Genomic DNA, 12,752 nt, shown 5'->3' with positions numbered 1-12,752 from the left:
ATGGGATAGCCACTGTGGAGTAGTTTGGCAGGTCCTCAAAATGCTAAATATAGTGTTACCACATGACCCAGCAATTTCATTCCTATGTATACACCCAAGAGAAATGGAGAAATATGTCCAAACAAAAACCTGCACACAAATGTTCATAGCAGCATTCTTCATAACAGTCAAAAGTAGCTAACGACCCAACTCTTTATCAACTGACAAATAAACAAATGTAGTAGACATACAATGGATTATTCAACTATAAAAAGGAATGAGGTTCTGATAAATGCTACAATATGGATGAACCTTAAAAACACTGCGCTAAGCGAAAGAAGCCAGATGAGGAGACTTCTATTATATGAGTCTACTGATATGAAATGCCCAGAATAGGCAACCTATACAAATAAAAAAGTAGATCTGGCCGGGTGTGGTGGCTCACGCCTGTAATCCCAACACTTTGGGAGGCCAAGGGGGGCAGATCACTTGAGGCCAGGAGTTCAAGACCAGCCTGGCCAACATGGTAAAACCCCGTCTCTACTAAAAATGCAAAAACAATTAGCCGGGTGTGGCAGCACATGCCTGTAATCCCAGCTATTCAGGAGGCTGAGGCAGAAGAATCACTTGAACCTGGAGGTGGAGGGTGGAGGGTGCAGTGAGTCAAGATGGTGCCACTGTACTCCAGCCTGGGCAAGAGAGTGAGAATCTGTCTCAAAAAAAAAAAAAAAAAAGTAGATTTGTGGAATGAGGAGTCCTTGCTAATGTGTACAGCTTTTCTGGGGGCTGATGAAAATGTTCTGAAGTTAAATAGTGGTTGCTATGGCTTGAAACATCACCCAAAGCTCTTGTATTGGAAACTTAATCCCCAGTGCAATAGTTTATAGAGGTGAGACCTGTAAGAGATGATTAGGTCCTGAAGGCTCTTGTCCTCCTGAATAGACTAATGGCATTATCACAGGAGTGGTTTAATTTATTGTGAGAGTGAATCTGTTACAGAAGTTCAATCCTGCCTTGCTCTCTTGAGCTCTCCTGTCCTTCCACCTTTCACCTTGGGGACGCAGCAAGAAGGCCCTCACCAGATGCCAGTGCCATGACCTTGAACTTCCCAGAACCATGAGCCAAATAAACTAATTATGTGAATTATATCTCAATAAAACTAATTTTTAAAAAAGTATTACTTCATCTTTCTTTGTCATTTTCTTCACATAACTAACTTCTCATTTAATAGCAAAAACTAATAATAATAAATAAGTTTTCCAGGGATGGCTTTAGTGCCAGACTTAGTCTCCTTTTTGTACGTCAATCAGAAAAGTGTACACATGGTTCCTGACTTACAGTGGCTTGACTTACAGTTTTGCTACTTTACAAAGGTAAAAAAGGAATATGCAGCTGGGCGCAGTGGCTCATGTCTGTGATCCCAGCACTTTGGAAGGCTGAGGCGGGTGGATCACCTGAGGTCAGGAGTTTGAGACCAGCCTTGCCAACATGGCAAAACCTCGTCTCTACTAAAAAATACAAAAAGTAGCCAGGCGTGGTGGCAGATGCCTGTAATCCCAGCGACTTGGGAGGCTGAGGCAGGAGAATCGCTTGAACCTGGGAGGCGGAGGTTGCAGTGAGCCAAGATTGCACCACCACACTCCAGCCTGGGTGACAGAGTGAGACTCTGTCTCAAAAAAAAAAAAAGCAATATGCTTTCAGTAGAAACTATACTTCAAATTTTGAGTTTTGATCCAAATTTCTTTATAACTTTATCACAAAATAGACTTTGTGGCTGGGCCTGGTGGCTTACAACAGTAATCTCAACACTTTGGGAGGCCAAGTTGGAAAGATCATTTGAGGCCAGGAGTTCAACACCAGTCTGGGAAACACAGCAAGACCCCACCTCTACAAAAAAATTTTTCAAATTAGCCAGGTGTGGTATGCACCTATAGTCCCAGGTATTCCAGAGGCTGAGGTGGGAGGATCACTTGAACCCAGGAGTTTGAGGTTACAGTGATCTGTAATTGTGCTCCTGTACTCCAGCCTGGGTAACAGAGTAAAACCCTGCCTCTAAGAGGGAAAAGAAAAAAAGGCTTTGTGGTAGATGATTTTGCCAAACTGTAGGCTGAAGTTAAGTGCTCTTAGCACATTTAAGGTAGGCAAGTTAAGTGCTCTTAGCACATTTAAGTTAAGGCAATATGATGTTTGGTACATTAGGAATATTAAACGCATTTTCTTTTCTTCTTTTTTTTTTGAGACAGGGTCTGGCTCTGTCACCCAGGCTGGAGTGCAGTGGTGCGATCTTGGTTCACTGCAAGCTCCGCCTCCTGGGCTCAAGCCATCCTTACACCTCAGCCTCCTGAGTAGCTGGGGCTACAGGCACACAGCACCACACCCAGCTAATTTTTGTATTTTTTCTGGGTTTCACCATGTTCCCCAGGCTGGTCTCGAGCTCCTGAGCTCAAGCAATCCTCCTGCCTCAGCCTCCCAAAGTGCTGGAATTACAAGCATGAGTCACTGTGCCTGGCCCTTACATTTTCAACTTAGGATAGTTTCAACTTACGAGAGGTTTATCAGGACATATCCCCCATCATAAGTCAAGGAACATCTGCATGTGAGTGCTGCCATCCAGAATCTGTGAATATAAGTGGCAAAAAGGCCCTTCATGATAATCTAATTTAAACCCTTCAATTTATAGATTAAAAAGGGGATTCAGGAAATTAAAGGTCTTGCACTAGACCACATGTAGTCTCAGAATCAAACTCAGGTATCTTGACTCTCAACACTTCAAACTGGCAGACAGATCAAGCTAGGCTGCAGTAACAAATCCTGAAATAAACAACTTAACTTAATATAGATTTACTTTTTTTTTTAAATTTTTTTTGAGACAGAGTCTAGCTCTGTCACCAGGCTGGAGTGTAGTGGCATGATCTCGGCTCACTGCAACCTCCGCCTCCTGGGTTCAAGCTATTCTCCTGCCTCAGCCTCCTGAGTAGCTGGGATGACAGCCACGCGCCCAGCTAATTTATTGTATTTTTAGTAGAGACAGTGGTTTCACCATGTTGGCCAGGATGGTCTCGATCCTCTGACCCTGTGATCCGCCCACCTTGGCCTCCCAAAGTGCTGGGATTACAGGCATGAGCCACCACACCTGGCCTTGGAGATAGAATCTTGCTCTGTCACTCAGGCTGGAGTGCAGTGGTGAGATCTTGGCTCACTGCAACCTCCGCCTCCCAGGTTCAAGCGATTCTCCTGCCTCAGCCCCCAGAGTAGCTGGAACTACAGGCATGCGTCACCAAGCCCAGCTAGTTTTTGTATTTTTGGTAGAGACGGGGTTTCACCATGTTGCGCAGGCTGGTCTCAAACTCCTGACCTCAACTGATTCCTGCCCTGGCCTCCCAAAATGCTGGGATTACAGGCATGAGCCACCATGCCCAACCGTTTTGGAGACGGAGTCTCGCTCTGTAGCCCAGGCTGGAGTGCAGTGGCCGGATCTCAGCTCACTGCAAGCTCCGCCTCCCGGGTTCACGCCATTCTCCGGCCTCAGCCTCCTGAGTAGCTGGGACTACCGGCGCCCGCCACCTCGCCCGGCTAGTTTTTTGTATTTCTTAGTAGAGACGGGGTTTCACCGTGTTAGCCAGGATGGTCTCTATCTCCTGACCTCGTGATCCACCCGTCTCAGCCTCCTAAAGTGCTGGGATTACAGGCTTGAGCCACCGTGCCCGGCCTATATATATATATTTTTGAGACAGAGTCTTGCTCTGTTGCCCAGGTTGGAGTGCAGTGGCGCAATCTTGGCTCACTGCAACCTTCACCTCCTGGGTTCAAGCGATTCTCCTACCTCACAGGCACATACCACCATGCCCAGCTAATTTTTGTATTTTTGGTAGAAACAGGGTTTCACCATGTTGGCTAGGTGCCTCGGCCTCCCCAAGTCCTGGGATTACAGGTATGAGCCAAGGTGTCCAGCCCAGATTACTTCTTGTTCACAAAAATTCATTGTGGGTCTGGCAGCCCTTCTTCAGCTTATAGGGACACTACTAGAACTTATGTCCCCCATGGTTGCCCCAGCACAGAAAAAGAAAGTCAAAACTCATACTCACTCTTTAATACTTCCCACTGAAAGTGACACATATCGCCTCCCTTCAAAGCCCTTTGGCTCTGAGGTGTTGAATCTCAAAAGGCCACCACCAAAGGCCAGAGGTGGTTGCGTGGTACCAATTCCACTACAAGAGAGGTAGAGAAATGTAGGGGAACATATAGAATAGCGGGCAAGCCCTACAGTCGGCCACAGTTGTCCACACAGCCCAGCTGTGTGTTCTATGGTTCTGCCCAGATGAAAGCAATTCTGATTCCACACGGGGAGGTTGTTTTGTAATGGGGAGGCCCCACAGTTGTTCTCCAGAGGTTGCGCCAGGACATCATTCTTTCTTGTATGTATGGAAAGTGAAGGGGTGGAAGGTAGTGGGGGAAGAGTCACAGTTTCCTTTGAGAAATTGACAAAAGGAAACTTTGGTCAAACGCACATCCCAAACACCAGTTTCCATTCAGTTTTGGAACTGGAGCCTCAGGTGAAGAACTAACTGCTTTCTACACTCCCCACACTTCCTTTTCTTTCAGAGGAAGCTACACAGAGCTGGAGGCACCAGATGACTTTTTGTAAACTGAGCTTCCTGCACTTCCTGCACCTAGTGTTGGTCCAACAGGTGACCAAGCAGGGGGAGGCCTAAGGCTTGGACGAAAGCATTTAGTGGAACCACAGAGAAATACACGAGATCCTTTGCAACTATACTATCCACTATGCACCTATGTTGTCAGGGTGTGGTCCTCAGACCACAACATCAGAACTGAATTGCCCACGACCAAGGGTACACCTGTGTCATGGACTGAATGTTTCCCAAAAAACGCATATGTTGAAATCTAATTCCCAATGTGATGGTATCTGGAGGTAGGGCCTTTGGGAGGTATTTAGGTCATGAGGGTGCAGCCATCATAAATGAGATTAGTGCCCTTATAAAAAGAGGCCAGCTCACTCTCTTTCTGCCATGCTCACGCCTGTAATCCCAGCACTTTGGGAGGCCACGGCGGCCAGATCTCGAGGTCAGGAGATCAAGACCATCCTGGCTAACATGGTGAAACCCCATCTCTACTAAGAATACGGTAAGTCAGCACTCTGCATGCCGAAAGAGGGTTCTCATGAGAACCTGACAGTGGTGGCACCCTGATCTTAAACCTCCAGACTTTGGAACTGTGAGAAATAAGCTTCTGTTGTTTATAAGTTACCCAGTCTATAGTACTTTGTTATAGCAGCCTGAACTAAGACAACCTCTGTGACAGTAAACCTGTTTGTAGGCCGTAAAAGTCTATGTGGGGTTGTCATAACACTCATTGAGCATGTTCAAGAATGAAAACAATTTCAGCAATGTTTTTCACCACCTACCAACCTTAGTAAAACTAGGATGAGAGCTGGACTCAGTGGTGACCACCTGCAGTCTCAGCACTTTGGGAGGCCAAAGCAGGAGGGTCACTCGAGCCCAAGACTTTGAGTCCAATCTGGGCAAAATAGTGAGATCTCGTCTCTAAATAAACAAACAAACATCAACAACAAAAAAAAACCTAGTATGAAAAGAAAGCAGTAGCCAGTGAAAACCAACAATGGCTTTTAAGGACTTCCTTCCCTGATATCAGAATCAGGATACCACCCTTCCTGGAATGACTATTTAAATACTGATTACTGGCATACAATCCAAATCTAATGAATCAATCTTTGGGAAAGAAGCAGAGAATACTTTTTTTTTTTTTTTTTTTTTTTGAGACAGTCTTGCTCTGTCTCCCAGGCTGGAGTGCAGTGGCGCAATTCCGGCTCACTGCAAGCTTCGTCCCCCAGGTTTCCACCATTCTCCTGCCTCAGTCTCCCGAGTAGCTGGGACTACAGGCGCCCACCACCACGTCCTGCTAATTTTTTGGAGAATACACTTTTTTAACAAGTTCCCCAGATGATTCTGATGTATCCTATAATTTGAGAGCCAAACTGGGGGTCCGCTGAAAATCTGCTGAGAGCCACAAGAATGAGGATGCATGATGCTGCTGACTATAGTGCAACTCAGGGATTCTCACCAACATTCCTGTGCATTCAAGAATACAGAAAGACCGGGTGCGGTGGCTCACGCCTGTAATCCCAGCACTTTGGGAGGCCACGGCGGCCAGATCTCGAGGTCAGGAGATCAAGACCATCCTGGCTAACATGGTGAAACCCCATCTCTACTAAAAATATAATAAATTAGCCAGGTGTGCTGGTGGGCACCTGTAGTCCCAGCTACTAGAAAGGCTGAAGCAGGAGAATGGCGTGAACCCGGGAAGCGGAGCTTGCAGTGAGACGAGATTGTGCCACTGCACTCCAGCCTGGACGACAGAGCGAGACTCCGTCTCAAAATATAATAATACAGAAAGGCACCTCCCCTCCAAAGTGATAAATAAGTTGTTTTGTTTTGTTTTGTCTTGTTTGTTTTGAAACAGGGTTTCACCAGTCTCGGGCTCTTGAGCTCAAGCAATCCACCTGCCTCGGCTTTCCAGAGTGCTGGGATTACAGGTGTGTGCCACTGTGCCCGGCCACAACTCATTTTCTGAGAACCAAGGGGCTGGTTAGACAGTTCAATGAAAAGTTCTGTTTGTCACATAATTGCTTCTAATGAGACTGCTCAAGTAACACAATCATGCCTGGAGTTCCTAACCAAGCAGAGAGAAAAAACATTTAAAACATGAAAATTGGTTTTCGATAATTCTTAACAGATTTGGTGTTCTTGTGCAGATCTTTGTTGTAATCAAAACTAGATAGTGTTGACTTTTTTAAAAACTGTCATGGAACTGGCCGGGCACAGTGGCTCACACCTGTAATCCCAGCACTGTGGGAGGCCGAGGCGGCTGGATCACAAGGTCAGAAGATCAAGACCATCCTGGCTAACACTGTGAAACCCCGTCTCTACTAAAAATACAAAAAATTAGCCAGGCGTGGTGGCTGGCACCTGAAGTCCCAGCTACTCAGGAGGCTGAGGCAGGAGAATGGCGTGAACCTGGGAGGCGGAGCTTGCAGTGAGCTGCGCACCACTACACTCCAGCCTGGGCCAACAAAGTGAGACTCTACCTCAAAAAAATAAAAAAGTCATGGAACATTCAAGTTCTATCATTTTCTTTTTTCTTTTTTTGAGATGAAGTCTCGCTCTGTTGCCCAGGCTAGAGTGCAGTGGTGCGATCTCGGCTCACTACAACTTCTGCCTCCTGGGTTCAAGCAATTCTCCTGCCTCAGTCTCCTGAGTAGCTGGGATTACAGGTGCCTGATACCATGCCTGGCTAATTTTTGTATTCTTAGTAGAGACAGGGTGTCACTATGTTGGCCAGGCTGGTCTCAAACTCCTGACCTCAAAGTGAGCTGCCCGCCTCGGCCTCCCAAAGTGTCGGGATTACAGCCATGAGCCATCATGCCTGCCCGAGTTCTATCATTTTCAAATGGCATTTTGCCAAGAAACAATGTACAGAGAAAGTGGTAATACCTACCTAAGCATTTGTCTTCATGGCAGTGATCATAATATGCCCTGACAAAATACTGTTGGAAGTTAGGTGATGGGTACATGAAGTGCATCATATCACTTGCTCCATGGTTGTATATGACTGAACATTTCTGAAACAGAATGTTGAAAATGCACACACGAACACACACACACGAACACCTGGATTTTATTATTTTATTTCTGTTTTTGTTTATTTATTTATTTTTTGAGATCGGGTCTGGCTCTGTCACCCAGGCTGGAGTACAGTGGCGTGATCTCAGCTCACTGTAACCTCTGCCTCCTGGGCTCAGGTGATCCTCCTACTGCAGCCTCCCTAGTAGCTGGGACTACAGGCACATGCCACCATGCCCAGCTAATTATTATTATTATCATTATTTTAATAAAATTCTTCCTAATGCTGTCTAAATGTTTTTCACATGCTTCTCCACCCCCATATTTATCTGCCTGACAGGCTAAAATATGTTCAATCCATTTAAGGACATTTCTTTTCCATATTTTCTTAAAAAGAATTTTCACTGGGAAAACATTCACCATTTATGAATCCACTATTCATGCTGCATGGAAATAAATACGCATTGTGAAAGACCTCAGAAGTTAGTGTAGCCAAAACTTGTGAGATCTGTCATGTACTCTTAAGTTTTAATGCTACTTAAAAATATCAAATACATAGCAGAAAAGAACATTTTAAGTAACATCTTTTCAACATAATAATTTGCAAAGGTTCTCAATAGATTAAAACTGAATTAAGCCATAATTATATCATTTAAAATATTCATTTCTGCAATTAAGAGTCTTCAGCGATTTCTATTTCAGGCAATAAAGAATATGCTTGAAACTAGATGAAAGTCAGACATGGTGGCTCATGCCTGTAATCCCAGCACTTTGGGAGGCTGAGACGGGCAGATCATTTGAGGCGAGGAGTTCCAGACCAGCCTGGCCAACATGGTGAAACCCTGTCTCTACTAAAAATACAAAACTTAGCAGAGCATGGTAGCACACGCCGGTAATTCCAGCTACTTGGGAGGCTGAGGCACAAGAATCACTTAAACCTGGGAGGTGGAGGTTGCAGTAAGCCGAGATTGTGCCACTGCAATCCAGCCTGGGTGACTGAGACCATCACAAAAAAAAAAAAAAAAGGCCAGGCCTATAATCCCAGCACTTTGGGAAGCCGAGGTGGGTGGATCACGAGGTCAGGAGATTGAGACCATCCTGGCTAACACAGTGAAACCCCGTCTCTACTAAAAATACAAAAAATTAGCCAGGCATGGTGGCGGGCGCCTGCAGTCCCAGCTACTCGGGAGGCTGAAGCAGGAGAATGGCGTGAACCCGGGAGGCAGAGCTTGCAGTGAGCCGAGATCCCACCACTGCACTCCAACCTGGGCGACAGAGCGAGACTCCGTCTAAAAAAAAAAAAAAAGAAAGAAAGAAAGAAACTAGATGAAGACTCAGACTCAGTATTAGAGATTTTCTTATACCTATGGTTGACAAGACATGAAAAGTGGTCAGCCATCCTGATAAAATCTCTTGAAGCACTTCCCTTTAGAAAGACAGAGTATTGAAGTGAAGAAGATAATGGCCTTGGGCACCTGACTAACTGGGTGAGATCTTGGCTCTGTCAGGATCAACTTCACCTTGAGCAAGTTCCTTAATCTCTCTCTGCCTGTTTCATCATCTGTAAAATAAGGATTATAGTAACCACTGTTACTAAGTTAAAAGGATTTTTACATATAAAACACTTAGAATGATGTCTGGCACATATTAAGAACTAAATGTTTGATGATGATGTTATTATCATTTCCACAAAGCAAGCAAAGGAAGCAGACCTTGTTATTTCTGCTTCTCTGGAAAAAAGTTACTGACAAACCAGAAAGGTCTTGAAAAGTTACCCAATCCCTGAACCAAATAGAAATCTACCAATCGCAGGGCAGGAAGCATCACACACTTCAGTGATAACTAACTTCTACTTACATGGACCATGCAGCTATAAAGAGAAATTTAATCCCTGAAATTAATTAAGTTTTCCCATCTGACTAAAGACTGATAGCTATGATTTGTGAATACAGAGAATAATTTTAGATCCATTTCAGTCCTTAATTAAGCCAATAGAGAAAACAGAGTGGCAAGCAGTCCTGCTGTCAGAAATGGGATGACATAAAGGGGCCTCATTTCAAAACAACAGGCTAAATAAACAGGCACGTGCACTTACCTCTCCATCCTCCCCAAATCCCAGCGACTTAACAATAAAGACATTCACAAGGGAATCTCAGCAAAACAGTAATGAGAAGGTCTGAGGGCCACAGTCTATTTAACTGCAGGCCATTTTCCAGAGAATGGAGAGAAAGCAGAGGAACCTATATTACAAGACAGACCAGAGCAAAGCTGGCCACTTTTTAGAACACGTGGGGCCAAAAGAGGACAGAGAGGCAGAGCGCTTTTTCCTGGAGGAGCTGGATAAATGCCCAGCTTTGAGTCAGCAGGTATAGAAATCAGGAGTGCGAAACTGGCTAATCAACCTGATTTCATCTGTAATTCCCATTCCTGATCAATCAGCCAATCCTCACTAAGGCAAGAGGACTATTGGAAAAACAGAGGTACCTCCTGCAAATTACCTATATAAACAACCCAGTTCTTCATTGATAAGGATCACCAGACAGTGAAGGAAAACCAAAAGGACAAAAAAGGACAACTAAGATGAAAAGGTGACCAGACCTCAGAAGAAACATATATTTTAAGTCCCAGAAAAACATCTGAAAAGAAATTCTGACTGGTATTCCTCAGACAGAGTTGGAAAGATAGTGCATCCTTAAAACAAAAGTAGGGCTGGGCACAGTTGCTCACGCCTGCAATCCCAGCACTTTGGGAGGCTGAGGCAGGTAGATCACAACGTCAGGAGTTTGAGACCAGCTTGGCCAACATGGTGAAACCCCGTCTCTACTAAAAATACAAAAATTAGCCAGGTGTGGTGGTGGGCGCCTGTAATCCCAGCTACTCAGGAGGCTGAGGCACAAGAATTGCTTGAACCCAGGATGTGGAGGTTGCAGTGAGCCAAGATCACACGACTGCACTCCAGCTCTGGGCGACACAGCAAGACTCCGTCTCAGGCGGAAAAAATAACAAAAGCAAACAAATCATAAAGGAAGCAGAAATCAACAAAGAATTCTTGGAAATAAGAAATATGATTGCCAAGATAAAAACAAGGCAAGAAATACAATGGGAATGAAGTAAGGTATAGGGTATACAAAAACACACAGACACACATACTTGTAGCTTTTAAAATAAGCCATGGGAGAATAAACCAAAAACCAACAAAAATGTTTACCTACAAGGTACAGAGAAGAACAGACAGGGAGGAAAGCCAGACTTCTTTCAATCTATCTTGCTTATGGTTTTATCTTTAGAACTACATAAATATATAAGCAAAAAGCAAATATAAAAAAGAAAAATATCCCTAAAACTTAAAAGACAAATGAATCTATATTATTTACCAAATTAGTGGCATAGCCACACAGAGAAGAATTATTTCAAGTTTAAACCTGTGTTTTGGCCAGGCGTAGTGGTTCACACCTGTAATCCCAGCACCTTGGGAGGCCGAGGCAGGAGGATTGCTTGAGAGTTCAAGACCAGCCTGGGCAACACAGTGAGACCCCATTTCTATAAAAAACAAACAAAATTGGCCAGGCGCGGTGGCTCATGCCTGTAATCCCAGCACTTTGAGAGGCAGCGGCAGGCATATCACAAGGTCAGGGGTTCGAGACCAGCCTGGCCAATATGGTGAAACCACGTCTCTACTAAACATACAAAAATTAGCCAGGTGTGGTGGCGGGCGTCTGTAGTCCCAGTTACTCGGGAGGCTGAGGCAGGAAAATCACTTGAACTCGGGAGGCAGAGGTTGCAGTGAGCCGAGATCACGCCACTGCACTCTAGCCTGGGTGACAGAGCAAGACTCCGTCTCAAAACAAACAAACAAACAAACAAAAAAAATTATCCAGACATGGTGGTGCATGCCTGTAGTCCCAGCTACTGATAAGGCTGAGGTGGGAGGATCACTTGAGCCCAGGTGGTTGAGGCTACAGCGAGCCAACATGGCACCACTATACTCCAGCCTGGGTGACAGAGTAAGGTGGTCTCCATCAATCAGTCAATCAATAAAATCGTGTCTTGACTGGACCTCTCTGCTGTTGCTGTCAACAAATGAGAAAAGACAAATATAAAATCAAAGATACAGGCCAGGCGCGGTGGCTCAAGCCTGTAATCCCAGCACTTTGGGAGGCCAAGACGGGTGGATCACGAGGTCAGGAGATCGAGACCATCCTGGCTAACACGGTGAAAGCCTGTCTCTACTAAAAAATACAAAAAAACTAGCCGGGTGAGGTGGCGGGCGCCTGTAGTCCCAGTCCCAGCTACTCGGGAGGCTGAGGCAGGAGAATGGCATAAACCCAGGAGGTGGAGTTTGCAGTGAGCTGAGATCCGGCCACTGCACTCCAGCCTGGGCGACAGAGCAAGATTCCGTCTCAAAAAAAAAAAAAAAAATCAAAGCTATAAAAACCCTTTAATCCTTCATTTGAATTGGAAGTAAATCAGTCTGAAATCATGGTATACCTTTTTCTTTCCATAAAGTATGTATTTCCTAGTTCTACAAAAAAAAAAAAAAAAAAAAACCTACTGGAATTCACATCTTAGTTGTAATGAATGCCCTTAATACCATTTCCCACCAAAAAGAATCAGAACTACTTAAAGAAATGGCTGATTCTGGAGCTGGGATCAGAAATTTTTCTGATAAGCCCCGGACTTGTTGTCAAGCCAGAAAGCAGTGAACTCATCATACAAGACTACTAGGCTCAGGTCAAAAGCACCTAGAGTCAACCCGAAAAATAAGTTCCATTAACAATCAATAATGGGACAACTTAAACATCAAAAAGAATAACCATTTAGGGGTGAAAATCATTAAGTATATAAAAATTACTGAATTCAGACTTAGCAATAATTTATTGGATATGACACCAAAAGCACAGGCAACAAAATATAGATAAACTAGACTTCAAAATTAAAACTTTTATGCATCAAAGGACATTACCAGCAAAAAGCAATCCATAGACGAAAATATTTATAAATCACATATGGGAAAAGGAATTAATATCCAGAATATATAAAGAACTCCTACACCTCAACCACAAAAATCCAATTTTTAAATGGGCAAAGGACTTGAATAGACTCTTGTACCAAGAA

The 12,752-nt window shown here is 44.4% G+C and overlaps 1 protein-coding gene across 6 annotated transcripts in view; it reads right to left on the bottom strand.

Annotated features, from left to right (window-relative positions):
* The window catches only part of GARRE1 (granule associated Rac and RHOG effector 1), a 99,724-nt gene that overhangs the window by 61,139 nt on the left and 25,833 nt on the right, over positions 1-12,752 (bottom strand). Inside the window, exon 2 of one of the 6 annotated variants that reach the window (XM_065536421.1) lies at positions 2,525-2,596. The exons of the other annotated variants lie outside the window; for them this stretch is intronic. The gene's annotated coding sequence lies outside the window, so the exon portion shown is untranslated. The remainder of the gene's footprint in view (positions 1-2,524; positions 2,597-12,752) is intronic. 6 annotated transcript variants of the gene reach the window in all.

This window comes from Macaca fascicularis, chromosome 19 (genome assembly GCF_037993035.2).
Source record: "Macaca fascicularis isolate 582-1 chromosome 19, T2T-MFA8v1.1".
Classification (NCBI taxonomy): Eukaryota; Metazoa; Chordata; class Mammalia; order Primates; family Cercopithecidae; genus Macaca; species Macaca fascicularis.
Note: the sequence above shows the minus strand (reverse complement) of the source record. Positions and strands in the feature narration are given on the sequence as shown.